Source organism: Gobius niger (genome assembly GCF_951799975.1).
Source record: "Gobius niger genome assembly, chromosome: 4".
Classification (NCBI taxonomy): Eukaryota; Metazoa; Chordata; class Actinopteri; order Gobiiformes; family Gobiidae; genus Gobius; species Gobius niger.
The window spans coordinates 32,237,571-32,256,870 of NC_136855.1; the positions used below are offsets into that span (position 1 = coordinate 32,237,571).

Sequence of the window (19,300 nt, forward strand, 5' to 3'; positions counted from 1 at the left end):
GTGTGAATGTGTGATGTAAAGCGCTTTGATGGCCTAATGTAGGTGGAAAAGCGCTCTATAAATCAAGGCCGTTTACCAAAACAACACACAAATACAACAACAACAAATTTGCGTTTTCATGTGCAAACAGCCGTAATGTTGAGTTCAGTCTCCTAAATCCAGACGATAACCTTGTGTGTAACGAGAGCCGCTGCCACACACTTCATATCTGGGTCATCTTATTGAATAAATTCCACACATTGACCTTGTGACGTTCCAGTCAAATATGCCATAAAAGATTTCCGCGCGCCTTTAGACTCCTGCTTTTGGAGACACGGCAGCTACATCACGACCTGGGACACAAACCAGGACTGATGCCACTGTAATCATGATGAATGTTGGGCACAGCACACATCATCATTTCCCCTCGCCTTGATAAATGGTCTAATATACTCTTATTTAACAAAAAAAAAGAACCTAATCATGGATCTCCAGCACTCTGATAATAATCCACATTCTGGAGTCTGCACCTAAAATGCGTTTATAAAATATAGATTTTTTTCATTCTTTTTCCCCCCCTGATGTAAATGAGGAAAAGAGGGGCAGGCTGGCTGTGTGTTTTTATCAAATAACTTGGTGAGTGGTTTCCTCAACGGCGCGAACATGTTTGCTTTATTTACAGCTCTTTTAATATCGCGGCAAATGTCAAGCAAGAATAAGCACATTGGCTCTATACATCCCAAAAGCATCTTAGCGCCAATCTTGTAAAAATACCAAATAATAAGGAGAGTAAAAGAAAAAAGAAAAAGCACATAACAATGTCAATTGCACATACTTTGAAACAATATGCCCATAAATAATTGGATGTTGTTGACTATATAAACAAAAATAGACTTAAATGGGAAGTATCATCATAGGTATCAGGCGTGATAATGATACTCATGAAATTATTATTATTGATACCATTCAAGCGGCTTGCATGCACTATAGAATATTCTAATACTTTGTTCTAATCAAACAAGAATAAATTAAACAAATGGAAGTACAATTTTAAAAGTTTAATTTTCTTATTTTTTTCCCCAATTTACTATTTTATACAAATAAGTGTCAGTCCAGTTGCTCCTATTCATGGATGATTTTCTTTTTCCCACCGAGATTCTGAATAACTTTTTTTTATTTTTTAGGAGGGTCCTGGCCCTAGAGGGAACACTACTGAGTCAAGGAAATTGGAACATCCACAGAAACTCTACACCGACGCGGGGAGAACATGACGACCACTCAGAAAGGCCCCACTCGGTATGGGGCGATCCCAGGTCCTTCTTGCTGTGAGGCGGGAGCGCTAACTGCCACACCACCGTGCCGCCCTAAACTGAAAAACTATGCAGACGTCAGTTTATTAATACGGGCTGATATTGTTGAGAACTAGAAAAAGGAAACTTTAAAACAAAGGAAAGAATAAGCTCGGCCCCAACTTGGATCCCTGTGGAACCCCGCCGCTGCCTTAATGCTGTAAGAAAGCCATTACAAAGTGTTTATGCGCTGCTCTCTTCCACCTCACTCCTGGTTGTTCGCATGAGAACTTAAATCATTTGCAATTCTTTGTTGTATAAATGATTATTCACGCCTACCTTGAATCTGCGCTGTTTGTCGATTGCTGCTTTAGACATGTTTAAGGTTAATGTATTCCCGCTTCTTATGCCACATTATCCCGCTAATTACTTTTCAACCTTGACTTTGCTCTTCACCTCTCACTTTTGCATCTTATTCCGTCCTTCCACTTTCTTAATGAACGGTTACTTTTTCATTGTTGTTGTTGGCTTTTTTTCATCTACTTAGCTCAGGTTTTGTCACATATAGATTCTTTTTCTATGCACAGTACAAATTACAATGTGACTTGAGAAAGTTTAAATGGTCTGCCACCATTGCGGGCCACGTAAGAAATTAATTGCTGCCATGACAGATGATTGCGGGCTGCTCTGACGTTAAGGTCATTAAGTTGTGCATACACTATAATGAGCTAGGCACCGGCACATGCCATTGGCTGCCTATTATTTACCAGACTACTGAGGTGCTTTGTGCTATTTTGCCCTTGATACTAAGGAAGGGGATATTTCCTCGCTTGGGAACAAGGGTGCAGGAGCAGCATAGAAGGCGAAGGAGAAGACGGGGGTTTTCTTTCCCTTTTTTTTTTTTTATTCAGGGAGGCAGCCATGTGACGTCCAGGCAAAGCGAAGGAGGCAAGCGGCGTCAGGCAGTGGATGTGACACTTTTAAGGAGTCTCAACATGTAAATCAAAAAATAGTATGGCCCTTAATGGATGCGTTTTAGCAGGTTCTCTCCCAGACGGGCGCTCTTCCTACATCCTTTGCGTCCCCTCGACCTGCTTGCCTGTCTGGTGGGATGATGTTTACAATAATGGATAGAGGCAGTCCAATTTCACCCAACACGCCAGCCACCTCTCCTCGCGGCCCCTATAACGCCACATTTGAAAAGAGATGAGATTGAAAACAACACTAACTTCATGTACGGTGGCGACGCGGGGAGAGCCACAGTCACACCGCGCCACAGACGAGCATCAAGACGCAATTTCACCTTGGCAGGGGGCTTGTCAAAATCGCGAAATATCACAAGCGCTTTCTTCGTCTCATCCCTCTTTCCTCCCATAAGTGTGTTTTCTACCCTTGGGGTGTCACTCAGACATGCAAACACATTTTCATGCTAACGCTGGCACGTACAGGGAAGGGGCAAATAGACTTCTTTGTATCCGGTGACAGTTCTCAGATGAAGCCGACACATAGACCAACACTAAGGTCCTGAGGGAATCACGGGGAGAGCCTGAGATATTCTCTCAAGTGTACGGGGCATTTTCGATATTGCATTGCTTTGTCTGCGGGAAGCAAAATATGGCATTACAGTGCATTGACCTGCCCAATAAAGCTGCAACGGAAAAATGAATGAATCGTGACTAGTCAACTATTAAATCTACTTCTTAGTTATTCTTTTGTTCGATCCGACACAGGCAAATAGAGGAGAAAGCAGTTAAATTGTATTTATTTTTTTCATGACAATACTAATATTCTCTGTCAAGCTGTTCTCAATCGGCATATTTCTGTCTAAAATTTATTTAAAGATAACAAATGCACTGTAAAAAAAAAAAAAAGTTTGAGCAAACGACTAATCAAACAAGTTAAATGAAAACAATTACTTATTGAACTAAATTAAACAAAATCTAAAAACTGATAAGAAATTGAGATGAAAACGCAACAAAAAAAGAGTCAAAAAGTGACAAAAAAGCAAAAAAAAGTGTGACAAAAGCATGACCCCAAAAAAAGCGATGAAAGTGCAACAAAAGAGTGACACAAACTCAACAAAAACTGGTAAAATGTGATGAAAAACGCAATAAAAAGCAACAAAAAAAAGTGGTAAAAATGTGAAGAAAAAGAACATGAAAAAAGTGACGACAACACAGCAACAACGCAAGGAATAATATCTGTGTTTATCAGTTTTGTCGTTCTTAGCTTTCAAATGAAGCATTCCACTGACCTACAGGGTGTAAGCTCCGGTCGAGAAGCTTTTAGATTTAGGTAAAACCTAATGGGAGAAAATACACTTGGTTAAGGTGGGTGGCAAGAGGTTAACTGACACACTGGCTGCAAGAGCAATATGCTGATGTGCAATTTATTTTATAGGTTTAAGTTAAGTTAAGTATCTACAACTTTTATTTCAATAACATGCATGCAGTTTTTTTTTTTTACTATTTCATTACTTCTGCTGCCAATGAAACCGTAGGTGTGCGTAAATTAATTTTTAGATATGTCAAAAAACAAAACACCAAAAAACGAATTGAATTGTTATATGAGAAGGAATGAACTAACATGACTTTATATAAAAAACACAATTTCCCGGACAAAATGCATTTCAGCTTTTCCGTATAAGCCAGAAAACTTTAAATAAAAAACAAGCTGAGACCTTAGACTATGCACACATCCCCCAAAAGTCCAAAATGCAAGCCGGACTTCACCTTGTGGAAGTTTTGTGAATACGTCCACCTACGGATGCCCTCTTCTCACATTTGGATGCTGTTCCCCTGACCCCTTCAGCCTTGTTCCCTAATACCGCCCCTCCTGCACTCTGTTCTCTCATCCAGGCGCTGGGTCCTTCACTGAGTTACCCTCATAAATAAGGTCAGCGCAGACAAAAAGACGAGATGTTAGGCTCGGGAATCACATTACAAGAATAAAAACCAGGTTATTTTTGTACGGATCCTTATTGTGCAAAGGGTCAAGCACTTTTCTTTTTTGCTCCGATCTGGCAGAAGGTGGATGAGGAATGGAAGTTCATTTTATTATGAAGAAGGGAAAAAAATGAGGGCAAGGATTTCGCTGACGAGTGGGAAGAATGAAAAGGTTAATTGGGCTATTATCCGGCTGTAGTTTTTGAGGGATTTATAAGATGTCCTGGACTCATTCTCACTTTCTCTCATCTCATTTGAGACAAGAGCTCGCGCACTCTCACATGCACGCCGCCGCACACCGCACAAGCGCATAGAGAATTGATCAAAATGGAAGAAATAGAACGCTACATCTGGTGCAAAGCCAATATCAAACACTTTTGTCACATAGTGTGTGATTTCTGTTAGTACTTTTTCATGTATTTTGTACCCGCAAATGCTTCTTTGGATGTGAATGCACCAAGCCTTTCTGCTTGGTTAATCTCACAATCATGCCCATCGGAACCAAGTGTAGATAAAAGGTCCAAGACAATTTTGAGTTGTCCCATTTCGCCTGCACTGACAAACTGTGCATATTCCAGACTTAGACCATGATCCTGGAGATGGGTCCAAGGCACTGTGGCAGCTCTTTGGTCAGCTATGGCTCCTGTCTGGTTTCCAGGCATTGACGAATGGGTCAAATGGGGGATGGGGTTGGGGGGGACATCAGGACTTATCTGTTAAAACAAGGCTCAGAAACCTTTGGGTTGTGTTCGATCATGCTGTGTTTGGAGGGTCACTCTTGGCAGCTCAACAGGGTTTTATCAACTAACAAACAATTCAAAAGCGATGAAAAGGCAAGGCAAGGCAAGTTTATTTGTATGGCACATTTCACGTACACGACAACTCAATGTGCCACAATAAAAAATACAATAAAAAGCAATATACTGTAATTACATTCAATTGCAATAGGCAGCAGTAAATATGTGTCCTTTCAGCCTGGACTTAAACATAGTCAGGGCTGAGGCCTGTCTCACGTCCGCACTGCGTGAAACTGAAACAGAGATCCTGAGGATCTCAAAATGTTGTGTTCATCAGATCTCGAAATAATGACCCATTCTTTTATCTCATCTCCTATTGATTATAGTTATTATTTCTATACTTTTTTAAAAGAAGTTGACCGTCTTCAACCTGCACAAAATTACGCAGCCAGACTTTTAACAGGGACACACAGAAGAGGCCAGAGACTCATGAAGGTCCAAAAAGCTTTGGAATGATCCGCCCCTGTCCCTCTGTGTGATGGACTCTATGTGGACTGGTTCAAAAAGCAGCTCAAGACATTGTTTCAGAAAGCTTTTGACTTGTTTTGACGCATGTTGCTGCCAAATGCTGCATAAATGTTTCACAGCAGCCGACATAATGCCGGATCTATACCTCAGCCATTCTCCAGCCTGTTATTACAAACCACCTGTGTGCTAATACAGTCTCTCACTCACATATGTTCCCTTTACTCACCTTCTTATTTACTTTGCCCACAGAGCGACAAGCTGCACTAGACAGCGGCGTGCCCTTGAGAGTGGCCTGTTGATTAGCAATCAGTCTTTTGAGATGTTCAGCACCGACGAATCCGCGCTCATTCAAAAAAAAAAAAAAAAAATGAACAGCTGTCAGCGTGTGATGTGTTAATTTCCTGACAGTCTCGGGCGCTCAAACCAATTACTGATTTAAGGGCAGCGAGATGGCGGCCCTCGGCACACGCTCATTAGGCGCCTTCAAGAATAAGAGGATAAAAGCAAAACAGGGGGAGAGAAAGATAGAGACTTTCACACCGCTGTCGGCTCAACGCCACCACTGTACAAGATGTCACTTCGGAATAATTAAAAACTAGCCAAGCTTTACTTACAGCGAACTAAATATAAGAAAAAGCGTATACGTTTTTTTTTGGACATGAAGCAATACCAACATGTACATAATCAAAATGTGTATTGCAAATGGATGTACATATGTTTCTGTGTTTCGGTAACAGTGCAGATGGACCGACCATCTGTTCACACTTTTATGCATGTATACAGCGGAGACAGATGAAGAGGAAAATGCAGGCGCAGCTTGCAGGACTATAATGTATTGCAAATTTGATACTGAACACTGGAAAAAACATGGTCACCTCTATATGTCCACTATTCTCTAGTTTCTTTGTCCTGCTGATACTGACTCCAATCTCACGTCAAGATCCTGACCTCTATTGAGGTTCCACGGCCCCAATCCGAACACAGAACCCTTAACCTCAGCCCTAACGTCAAATCTGAGGGGAAAACTGCATTGGCACACTGAGCTACAGGGAACAGGTCCCAAGCATTTCTGTCACGCTCTTAACTTGAACCGAATGAAATGGGATGCCAAAAAGTAGGGCCCAAGTTTTACATAACTGGGTCTTTAGAGCTTTGACTGTATGTGACATGATATCCTCTTCTGATTTATTCCTGGACTTCTGTTGAAATCATAAATATTTGTCCAATCCTGCCTGATCAGTTTGTCTCATTCACAAAACCTCAAAATACTTGACCCCACCTGCTGATGTTCCGAGGATGCTTAAATTCTGACACCTGACTATATTTTAGGGCCCTCATTGTCTCCACTAAAAATGATTTCTAGCTAACAGGTGACAACTGGTTTTAGATATATATGTCAATCACACGGTTTTAAGTGATCCTGTTACTTCGGTTGTTTCCTCTTCTGGTGCTGAAGCGTAAATCCCACAAACCATCACTGGACCCTTTCGGAGCTGTAGAAAATAAAAATACAGAACTAGATGTTGATCATTTCCACAGCTGCCAACAGAGAGCACTCAACTTCACAACAAGCTAAATAGTGGTTTTATACCTTCATCAAGCCCAAAGCGCTTTACAGCAACTCTCATTCACACCGATGCACGCAGACACTGGAGGCAAGGTGGATGAAGTGTCTATCCCAAAGACACAACGAGATGGAAGACGGAATCCAAACCCCCGACCTTCCAATCATGAGACGATCGGGAGATCGAGGTACCAACTGCACCAATGTCACCCTAAACACCAATACAGGCCTTGGTGATGAAGTATGCAGACTTTACTTTAAAGGAACAGGCCATAGTTTTTTCATACTGAGATATGTTCTTACCTGAGCTTAGACGAGTTGATGACCAAAGATGTTGTTAGCATTTGGCCTCTCCCAACATCTTCCTCTGACTCCAAACGAGGGTGAAGTTGGAAGCTACCGCGCTCTTCCACGGGCACGCACAAAGACCAGACAGGTACGTATCAACTCGTCTAAGCTCAGGTAAGAACATATCTCAGTATGGAAAAACTGTGTCCTGTTCCTTTAAGGTTGACCATGTGGAAAATAAAATCAATGCTGAGGTGCACAAATTGCAGGTTTGTATGAGGCAATTATGCACATTATTTGTCCTTTACTGAAGAACTGTAATTGGTAAAGATTCCTACATCATCTGAAGTCATACAGTTTATTCAAGCTGTAATATTTTCCTCATTTTTATTTTCAATCCAAGCGAGTTGACCTCTTGCAGCGACTCCGCATTCTACCCACACGCAGCCTTCATATCCGCAATCAAAAAGCAGATCCCATAATGGACTGCTCTTTTGTGTGAATATCTCTTTCTAATTGACCCACATTACAATGTTGCCGAGACCTTCCCAGACTGCAGGCCAATGGGGCGTCCGCACCCCCCCGTGGGCCTGCTTGCTCCCGGCGCCCTTCGCCTATCCGAGATAATGCGGGCATATTTATTCACTCCCCTCGGTGACCCGCGCCTGTGCGAAGCCGCTGTAAATGGGCCGCCGGGTTATTCCGACGTAGAGCGCGGAATCTTTAGGAACGTGGCCCGCGGAGTCTCCCCTCCTCTGCTCCCGCGCTCTTCCTAATCTGCTAATAATACCTTTGTCTAATGGTGTCGATGCCCATACATCACCCCGGGATGGTACGGCTCTGCGCACAGACGGGTGGTCCGGACAGGAGAGATTTGAATACGGGATTTGTCAGACATAGTAGACTAGGAGCAAGGCAGATTTAATTTGATAAAGAAAAGGCAGCTTTAAACAAAAAGTCTGTCAAAATAGTGGCTTCTGTGTGATAAATCCTACAGTACAATCATCCATGCAGCAAGTTTTAAACAGTTTTCTAAAGACTTGCCATGCTATGTTTGATGGGCGAGACATTTTGGATACCTATACCTTAACTATTTATTCTCTTAATTGGTCGCATAAAGAAAAGTGGACAACAATGCAATGAGCCGTTGGTGCGCCGACTTTTGCGAGTAGAACTAAAATCAACATGGGGACTGAAAAACAGCACAGACATCTGCTAAATCAACTGGCAAAGTATGGTGTTGTTTAGAGGTGGGAGGAGTCTAAAAAGATTGCCCTGAATGATACGGGGATAACTGGCAGGAAATAAACAACGGTGATTGTAATAATAACTGCTTACGTTTTGTTGTTTCTCAGAGCGCTAGGCTGTAGACACTCTTCAGACTCCATACTCGGTGGTAAACTACTAATGTAGCCACACAGGCGCCTTGGGGTAGTCTGATGAAGGCAAGGCTGACAATCTGTGCCGTTGGCTCCTCCCTGCATCACCAACCACCATTATAAAATGTGATGATGGAAATGATTTGGTGTCAGCAAGGTCAAAATGAAAGAGTTTGCTTTAAAGCGGTACTAAGTGATCATGCCCCTAGAGGCCATAAGCGCTACTGCAGGTGTCTTAGCATGTTGCGTTTTTTTACTTATTAATTGTCCGTGAGAGTAAATACTACACTGACAGAAAAGACAAAAGGAGAGAGGGATATTGCACATCTAATTATACAATGGAGATCATCTTTTTCACTCAAACTTTGCTGTAAATACTGTTTAAGAGGCGCTAGCCCACAGCTAGCTTTGCCCGTTAGCCTGTTAGCTTCTTCTTCGTGATTCTATTAGTGTGTATTGGTGGCTCTGACCCGGTGGCAGTCAAGTTGCAAGCATGGTTTTCTGGTTAGAGACACCAGGGGGAGAGGAAAGACCCCCCAATCATCCCATTAACACTTGTATTACCCCAGAGGGACTACGGAAAGGATTTATTAAGCTAAACAAGTTACTTAGTATTGCTTTAAAGGGCAACTAAACACCGAACAAATTCACCTTATTCCGGAGGTTCCTGTGGGTGCATGAATTGTTCCCACCCTTTCTCTCGTATTACTTTACATAGGACTGCAGATGTCAAGAAAAAAAACAGTTACTTCATGGACGCAAAGCCGTTTTCAGGCCGCGCAGAGAAACAGTGCAGTGTTGACTCGAACACTGGACATTTTACACAAATCAATCAAATCAATACTCTGCATCATATTTTAGCTGCAAACTTTATTCTTCGTTCACCACTTAGTGAATGGACTTCGAGCTCTATCGGAAGAGTCAAGACAAAGGAAGTGCTTCTCCATGATGGCACAAAGAGGCAAAAGTGGGCGGGGCGGATTAAGGTGAATATATAAATGAAGTTTCTCGAGTTTTGGTTGCTGTTCCCAGTTCATTTTTTCCCCATTTTTTTATTATAAACTACTGTATTTTGCACTTTTGTAGTCCCACAACCATCTAAAACCGAAAGCGTAATGCCCCCTCATGGCTAAACTGTGAAAAATCTGCAAATGTGGGTGGAGTTGGCACTTTTAGAAAGGTAAGTAGGTGTGACTACAGTTTAGTCTATTCCAATCTATGCAGTAGTCCCGAGTAATAGTTAGGGATAGTTCTGGTATTTGCAATAATTTAATCCTGGTTCTGACCAATTGTATTCCTGGGGGTAGAGCTGGTTAAGTCCATGTTTAGTCTTTCTAACATGCAACTTGGTCTGAAAAGTTTGAGAGCCACTGGAGTGGGAACAAACGGCAAGACTTGAATCGCAGTTGGAGAAACAGTGGCCTAAATAAATCCCCTGCATCCTTCTAAAAGGCTAATCACTCCCGTAAATACAGCTCTCCCGCAGAATTCTTAAGCGCAAACACCTTAGGCCATTAAATTAAGAGGCACGGAACGGGTCGGCCTTTAAATCAACTGCCGGGGTGCTTAACAAGGTTAGTCGTCACGCGGCCATGGTCACCAACCGGCTCCAAACGAAGCCCGTATTAATGAGGCCTTGACGGAGACGCGCTTTTGTTCACAGCGCCTTGATGTTTGAGAGCTAAAACAAGACATTCTCATCAGCGGCTTTCCACCAAGTCTTTAGAGATCAAATTATGTCTGGATTTCAAATAAATGAGTGACTTGCTCTTAATTTCTCAAAGAGAGAAAGAGAGAGAGGATGGAGGGGAAGAGGATAATTGATTCCTTGACTTTTGTACAAGACAGAGAATTATACAACAAATCAGAAAGGAAGCACCAGTCGTTGTCTTTGTTCATAAATAGATGATTATTTTTAATTTCTTAAGATGAAATGCAGAGCGGATCCCATGAGAGGCTCTCGGCTAGTTAATCTGCCGAGCTTGTGTATTTTATTTATACGGAATGAAAAGAATAGATATTTATGAAAGAAAAACAATGAGAAGATGTTAAAAAAGTGTATGAAGTGTGATGATTATTCATTAAAGATGTAAATATATTTTAACATACATTCAGTGGTATGGTCATGTGATCCGCTTTTTCAGAAGTGTATGTAATTAACTTAAAGCCTACAAGAAGCAGTTTTTGCATCTTGGAACTGTCCTCCTGTATTCTCCGGGTTTATGGGATGGTCTAGAAGTGGCTGACTGATCAACAAGGCACCAGGGCATGTTGCCCATGAATTCTGTTCAATGGACCAAACAGAGCTGCACGCCCCCAGCCTCCATCTCTGCCAGGCCGACAGCCTTTTTGGTTTGGGTGAAAATCCTGAAATAAACAAACAAAACAAAATCTGAGAACTTTAATTGAGAATTGAATGAAGGCTTATTTATGTGGTTGTAACTGAGGACATCACCAATGATTCCTTAAGATGCATTGGTGTATAGAGAGCAGAATGAAACGGAAATCTCAATTCATGTTTTTTGTGTTTTCAGCCAATGTGTCAATGTGCATTTTGGCAAAATGTCCAGGCGTTATGCAACATTTACTTTTAATAGCTTTTTACTAAAAGCTGTTTATTAAAAGATGTAGTACATCCATCAAAAACATACCTGGAGTTGTGTTTCGAGCCACTAGCGCACCTTTGAGTAATCTTTGGGTCTTCATGGCAATTCTTATCACCACGGCGGCAGCTCCCAATAGTCTCCTCCAGTTCCCAAAAAACCTTGCAATGGCAAGATAGTGTTCAAATCAGGTAAGATGATATTTTGTTTCCACTCTTTGCATTTTTTAATCTGTTTTCTTTGTTATTTTTTTTATCTGATTTTATCTGTTTTCTTGTAATTATATGCAACTGTGAAGCACTTTGAATTGCCTTGTGTATGAATTGTGCTCTACAAACAAACTTGCCTTGTCATTTTCTAACCACAAAGTGTAAGATAGTGATAAAGATGGGTTTGACATTATTATCAAATATGTGCAAAAAGCGTAATACTCCCCATTAAAAGTAAAACTTTGCACAAGTCAAGGATTACATTGTAATTGATAGTATGAGACAAAACCACAGCATTGTTTTTCAAATGAAAAGGTCCATAAATGTATTGTTATGACTTATTCATGAAGTTTGACAGTGTTTTACATTAAACACAGTTGCCCGCTAATTGTTCCATGAAAGCTGCATTGCTCCCTCTGTAAAGCATAATTACCTCATTATGTTGTTTTCTTAAGTTTTGACAACCTCCCGCAGCCAATGCTTAATCACAGCAATGCCATATTCATTTTAGCCTAGTCTCAGCAGTGGTGCAAGTCCAGTTCTCAGAGTGTTCTCAGAGTCCCCCATGCATATATCCATAGTGTAGTGGACAGGGACTTCCAGGCCGGGACGTGCGAGTGGGAGGACAGCTTGATCCTCAGTGGGTGTATTGACTGCGATGGGTGCAGTGGTTCTGGCTGGCTGCTTCCCTGAGGCCAGTATTGACACCGGGGTTCTGGTTTGGATAGCAGGGTTACACGACTAGGACCATCCTCTTTTGATTAATTGAGGAGTCTGTTTGATTAATGATGCCTTTAGCCACTCTCTTCTGCTGCAAACTTTTCCACAGCAATACGGGGTAACAAGAAGGTAAACTTACAAAGCAAAACAGTATAGAAGTAATATATGTAAATGATATTGCATTTCTGTGTACTTTAGAAATGCAAAGGATATTAACGCTTATTATATGCTGTGAGAAAAAGGAAAATTGAAGCAATAAAGATTTTATCGACATATGGATCACAATTTCAATGTATGCAGTGAAAAGATTCAAGTGGGATAAAGTAAACCATTGAGTGTGACACCGATTATTAATTTGTCAAAGTGATCTCTCCAGTCACCACCATTGCTTTATGAATAAAGGTGGCCAAAACATGCTGCCTTTTAACCAAGTGTTCTCATATGGGATGGCTTCAGTTTCTCAGGTCTGGGTTAAAAGAATGAGAGCTGACGACCTGAACATCCTGAATGAGAAGGTATTTCCATCAATGGATTTCTTCTTCCTGATGGCACGGGGGTATATTCCAAAATGACAATGCCAGGATTTACCGGGCTCACATTGTGAAAGAGTGGCTCAGTGAGCATGAAACATCATTTTCACCCCACAGAGACCAGATCTTAACCCCAATAAGAATCTTTAGGATGTGCTGACGGTGCTGCACAGTGGTCACACTCTCCCATCATCAATACAAGATCTTGGTGAAAAATAAATACAACACTGGATCTTATTAAACTGCAGAAGCTTATTGAAACAAGTGATGATAAAGGAGGTAAACGGCAACAGTGGCGCAGACAGTTGTGATCGGAGGGTCAGCGCTTCCAATCCCACAGGTGCACACTGCTGTTGTGTCCTTAGGCAAGACACTTCATCCACCTCTCCTCCAATGTCTGTGTAAACTGGTGTGTGAATGAGAGTGTGAATTGCTGAGTGGTTCCTTGATGTAAAGCGCTTTGAGTGCCTAAAGCAGGTAGAACGGCGCCTTATAAATGTGACCAACCAAATTAGAACTTTTTGGGGGGGTCAGGGACAGTCATTTACTCAAGTAGGAGTTAAAATATTTCAACTCAAGTAGTAGTAGTGACCCAAAAAATTCATCAAGTTAAAATTAAAAAAAAGACATAGTAAGAACATTCTGATTTTCCCGAAGAATCCAACATAAAAATTAGACCAAAAAAACCTTCTCGTCTGTTTACTCACTGGAAGAGTAACCAACTCATCTTTTACTCAAGTAAGAAAACTCTTACTATACGACGATACTACACAAGTAGATGTAAAAAGTATATTGGGTTGTAAAAGTACTGGTCTGCGCTGGAGGAGCATGTTTAGTCTTTGTATTTTCCTGAGTCACAGACACCGACCCCGCTCTTCTCTCTATTCTGAGTTTAAGAGTCTGGAGCACGGGGCGGGACTCCGGTGTGGGCTAATGCATGCAGGTTACGCAGCTGTGGCGCGGCTCAGCAGACAGCCCATCATGGCGTGATTTATGACGCTGACCGCTGGCTCCGTGGTGCAGGCTAATGACACATACACTAAAGTCATTGATTTGTATGAATGCCCTCCGCTCTTCATCTATCACAATTTAATGTTGGGAGTTTGCAATGCAGAGGTGGAGGAGAAGAGGATCATGGGAGATAGAGGAGAAGAACTGGACTGAACAAGTGAACGTAGAGACAAGCACGGACAGGTGCGCTTTGGGGAGAGTCAATGGATCGCAGCATCGCACTGGTAAAGTTTGCCGTTGTGTGCACTTTCTGTGTACTTTATTTGAAAGGTTAAAAACATTTAACGTATTGTGATAAGTGAACGCTTTACTTTTCTAATAAAGTACACAAAACGTGATTGTGGATTAAGCTGGGAAATGAGGAAATTGAGCAAAGTGTGAAATAAATAAACCTAATGAAGTTCTTTGTATCTCCCTCCTTCGAGCTCAGCAGAAGGCATGTTTGCTGGGGTGATTCTAACAGAGGGTTCGATCTCGAATAATGTATCTCTAATGTCTCAACATTTATCCAAATTAACTGAACGAGGTCAAAGGAGCATCCTCTGGGACGGATTTTGGTGCTATAGTTCCCATTGTCAGCCGAATGTAGCCACCTTCACCGCAGCAGCAGAAACATCTGCCTCCTTAGTTTCTAAATCTCCCCTTTGTCATCTCAACCAGTGTCTAAACAGAGGGAGGAGACATTTTCCCCAAACAGATTCACATCTCTCTCATTTCATCACTGACGTCTTTTCCCCAGAGCCCAGTTTGTTTTAACTGATTCAGTAAAACTCTCTTCTGCCCACTTTTGGAAGGTTCCCATCACCCATCCTTCTCTGTACCAGGTTATGTTTTAGGACCAGCTCAGTTGGGGTTCCCACCAGGCCTAGCTGGGATTACAGATTACCAATAGCTCATTGGTTAGAGTGCTGGCAGCATTGACGTGAAGTCATGAATGTTGTTGTGTACAGTAACCTTGGATACGGTATTTGATAAGACGGAGTAATGGATCCAAGCCGGGTAAAAGCAAGTACTTGTGGTAGTGGTAATAGTTGTGGTAGTGGTAATAGTTGTGGTAGCAGTTCAGTTGAACCAAGTAATGCCATAATTTAAGAATTACAGTTTCCAATAACAATGAAAATATATAAGGCAAAACTCCAAATGTGGTCAACAAGTGCTCAGTCCACTCCACCACACCTCTCCTTGGGCATGGGCGTCTGACTGTGTGAGGATGACACAGTGCAGATGGAGGCATGACTCATGGTTGGCAGAGCATGTTTTCATTACGGCGGATGTAAACAGGCCTGTCAGTTATGATAATCCCCGCCAGGACCTCGCACAGACAATAACACAAGGCAGCAACAGGAAGAAAACCTGTCGGACATCTGCAACTTGGATATGTCTCCCAACTTTTACCTAAACAACTGGCATGGGGCTATGTACAACAATAGATGTGCTGCAAATATCTTCCACTATACTCCAAAAAGTGAACCTGAACTGATATGTGCTTCACAGAGAGCAATTAAAAAGTACATGATTAAGTTGTCTTTCGCTACACAAATATTGTAAGGATTGTTGGACATGATGGAAATTGTAATAATCTCTGTATGTATCCCAAACCTCAGATTGCTCGAAGATGAGCTCTTCACACTGTTTGGCTTGAATATTCAAAAGCATTATGGGGGAATTAAACCCCTACCCCCGAAGCAATACGGATCAACTACACAACTTGACTGTCTTTCCATTAAATCTGCACAATTGTTCCATCCATATGAACCAACACTTGAGGAATCCCACAAACACAGACAGCCTCACTGACATTTGCTGTTTTCCTTCTTAATTACAGCAGTCTGGGCCTCGTGCCTGCACCATGTGCAGATTGTAATACAGTTGGAACCTGAAAACTCAGACTTGTAGTGTATGTTTGACGAATGTCAAACACACTTAATTGGAAAGCCCTTTCACTGCTCATTTGCATTTATGGAAACAAAACAAAAGGAGCCATGCATTTCTCTGGGTGCACAAAACAAACAGGAGCAGACAATGAAGCCATGTGGTGCAATTGGTGGAAGACAGACAAAATTGACAATCCAGTTAGCCAGAAACGGGATGCACATTTATATTCTCCTCCACTATGGTTGAATATCTCACACACCTATGACCAGCAGTGAAAAATAATGTAATGGTTAAAACTGTTACCTATTATGTAAGAGGAGAATATGTGAATTTAATCTTACGTTATTGTTGACATAGATAGACCCATCCTTTAATGCAGCATGGGGCACTCTGTCAGGAGCAGTGGGACGCTACAGTGCAGCCCCTGGGGAACATCTCCAGATCTTGAGCTACATGTTCATGGTTCAAATCCCCTGGAAGATCGACCGATTGAGCATGTTTGAGTTGATGGGAGAAACCAGAGCTCCTGGAGGAAACCCACCCAGACATAGGGAGAACATGCAAACCTCAACAGAAGAGGAATGGAACCCAGGACGCTCACAGACCAACTTCTCAGCCATCGAGCCACACAGAGAAATAATAAAACATTGCTGAGTGAGGTACATATACATAGTTTTCTCAGATAATAAAGAAAATAATGTCTTTCTTCATACTGACCCACGGTAAAAACACACACAATACCTTTTGCCCAGTCGAACCCCATGATTAAAAAGACAATGCAACCAATACCTCGCCACTTTTAGCAAACACACATACTTAAAATCCTGCTCATGCCGCCCCCCACTCCCCGTCCCTCATCTCCCTTCTACACTTAAGCAGCCCACTTGATTGCCAGCGCCCTGTACGTTGGTGTGAGAGCCGATAACGAGACGTCACAGCTCCTCTCTCAGGTTTTTTTTTTTCTTTTTTTTTTTTTCAAAAGGAGAGAGGGAACATTTGTCATTTAGGCGTCTCTCCTCCGGTCTGAGCGTCTGTCAGCCAAACGCTCCACTCCGACGGCAGACGAGTCCAATTACCGGCCGCGGACATCTCTAACAAGGTGCCAGCGAAAGGCAAGCCTGGACAAACAACGGCGGGTCCATAATGAGAAGCCCTCATTTGAGTGATTTGAGTCTTTTCCCTTCATTGAAATGTGTGACAAAATATGCAGGGTTACTTTTTATCATCTTTTGTTTTGTTTCGACGATCGCTTTCAAAGTCTTTTCCGGACTTTTTTGAGCGAGAGGAGGGGTTGGGGGGGGGGAGACTTATTGGCGGAATGGAGGGGGGGGGGGGGTAAAAAGAAGTGCAGCATTGTTTCGGTTTAGCATAAAACTTCCCGGACGAAAACTCAAACTTGGGAATTATAAATCATTCCGGCCTTGTCAATACAAATGCTACAAATAACAACACAGTAGCTACACGACGCGGTGAAAGGCGCGAGACTATGAACACTTCGGAGGAGTATAGAGCTCATTTGGCCTCATTCCCTCGCATAGCTAACCAGGCCATGGATTGTCAATGGCGGGGTCCGGATCAATGCGCCAGAGCTTTGTGCGTGCCATCGATTTCCCAACTCCCAGATATCACGGCGACTCTTCATCAACAAAAGCACTTTGTCCTTCCCAAATAATCCGATCGAAGCGGCTCCTCTCCTGAGACAAAGTGGCCGCAGCGCTTCGTCCCACCCCCCTTCCCCACACCACCGCCATCACCGCCCCATACTCGTGCTTCTCCAGGTCGCCACTCCTCAGACTGTCCCCCCCCCCCCTCCCCTTCCCTTCCCTCGGATCTTCTGCTGCACCCCGGGGGGAGGCCGGAGCGTCTTATGAGTGAGGCGTGTGTTCCGACAAATGAGCGCAGGAGGACAACCTGTGTATGAATGCAAAATAGATGGGTAGAAATCGATAGAACAAGCCACAGATGACACGGGGGGGATTAAATCAACGTTACAAATGATCAGCGGAAATCAAGCGGCTGAGAGACAGGGTTGTGTCAATCGAGGTCCGAAGCCTCATGTTGTGGCGCTCAAGATGACTATATTGGCTCCTTGAGGTCACGATTGTGAAAAGAGAAGAGACAGATATTTTATTACCCTCAGTTTTGCCCCACCCAACTACCCTGAATGAACACTTGAGCAGGCAACACATGTTAAAACGTTTTGCACAAAAAATGATTAGTCAGACAGTTGTAGCGAGTTGTAGCGAGAGTGAGAGTGTGGGACGAAGGGAAATTAGGCCATATCAACAATCCGGTGAGGCATATTTACATGCATGAGTCTAATGTGTGTTCATTAACATGCACTGTCCTGTCCAAATAAACAATAAACAGAGCATAAAAATGTGTCACATTGTAATTTTGGGTTATTGAAATCCTCATATGAGTTTTCAGGCTGGGGCATTAAAAAAAGAGCCAGAGTTTTTTTTTAATGACTCTTTGAAATGAACTGATCCCAAAGACTCGGCTCCTGGTAAAGAGCCATGAATCCCTTCCCTACCATGAAGTCAGTTGCATTCATTGTCGATTGTTAAATAAAGTGTCTCATTGCGCTGCCAGCTGATCTGATTGTTGTTCCAGAAGCTATATAATGTAGAGAAGGCTATTACGGTGAAAAAAGGGGCGTCCTTATCATGAAATCCTATTTGCTAAAATAACACGACTTCATTGATGAGTTCTTGCATTTGTGACTGCCAAGTACCAGGGACAAACTGAACACTGCCAAGGGGGATGTCCACTCGCCATGACCTTGTGCCCCACAAGTAAATCACTTAATGACGCGCTGCACACACTGTATTCTGTGCAGGGCATGTTGCCGGCCTTCATGTCACGAGTTCACTTCAATTTTTTTTTTCACTGAAAAGGAGCCAATGAGCTAAAAAAAAAAAAAAAAGTCAAGTCAATCTATTGAATCATGCATCTTAGTTTATGTTTACATTTTACATACAGGGGGAAATGCTCTTTATATCAAATGTCTGCCTGCAGTATACAAACTAACATCACACAGTTGCAATCCCAAATTCAAAATCCTCACTCACCTCCGCTGTAGCGTTGCATCACTTCTCGTCAGTGCCTTAGACAAATGAGGCGGCTATGACAATTCATAAATCCACTTTAATATTTTAAGAGGATCTTTGGGATGGGAAATTGAGGCAAAAAGAGAGCGAGAGAAGGGAGTGTAAGGAGAAGGTGTCCAGACAGGGAACGGTGCAGTGGTGGCGGTGGTAGGAGGAGGAGGAGGAGGTGGGGGTCGCGCTGAACTTGCTGCCCAATTTGATCAATCGCCACAGTCCGGCCTCTCCACTCAGAAAATTAGAATTGGGAATCTTAAAATCTGCAGCCGTTTATCATCGCAGGTAAGGAGCCGGCGTACGTGTGTGCGAGTCTATGAGGGAAAGATGGTATTTTTCATAGGTATAATCTACGTTTGTTGTGCCATAGGGACGTATGAATGTGGAGATAGGGTTTATAGCAAGCATTGTGATTAAGATCTTATAATGCTTTCTGGAGATATTGTAAGTAAGGGCTGTGGCCAATAACTCACAACCTCTCATAAGTACTTCATAATTGCTTTTTTCCCCCAACAAACAAGAAATCAAAAAAATAA

The 19,300-nt window shown here is 42.4% G+C and overlaps 1 long non-coding RNA gene across 1 annotated transcript in view; it reads right to left on the reverse strand.

Annotated features, from left to right (window-relative positions):
* LOC306961875 overlaps positions 1-18,819 on the reverse strand; it is a 99,032-nt gene extending 80,213 nt beyond the window's left edge. Inside the window, exon 1 of the long non-coding RNA XR_013792795.1 lies at positions 18,732-18,819. This is a non-coding gene — a long non-coding RNA (uncharacterized lncRNA). The remainder of the gene's footprint in view (positions 1-18,731) is intronic.
* Between the last annotated feature and the right edge of the window lie 481 nt (positions 18,820-19,300).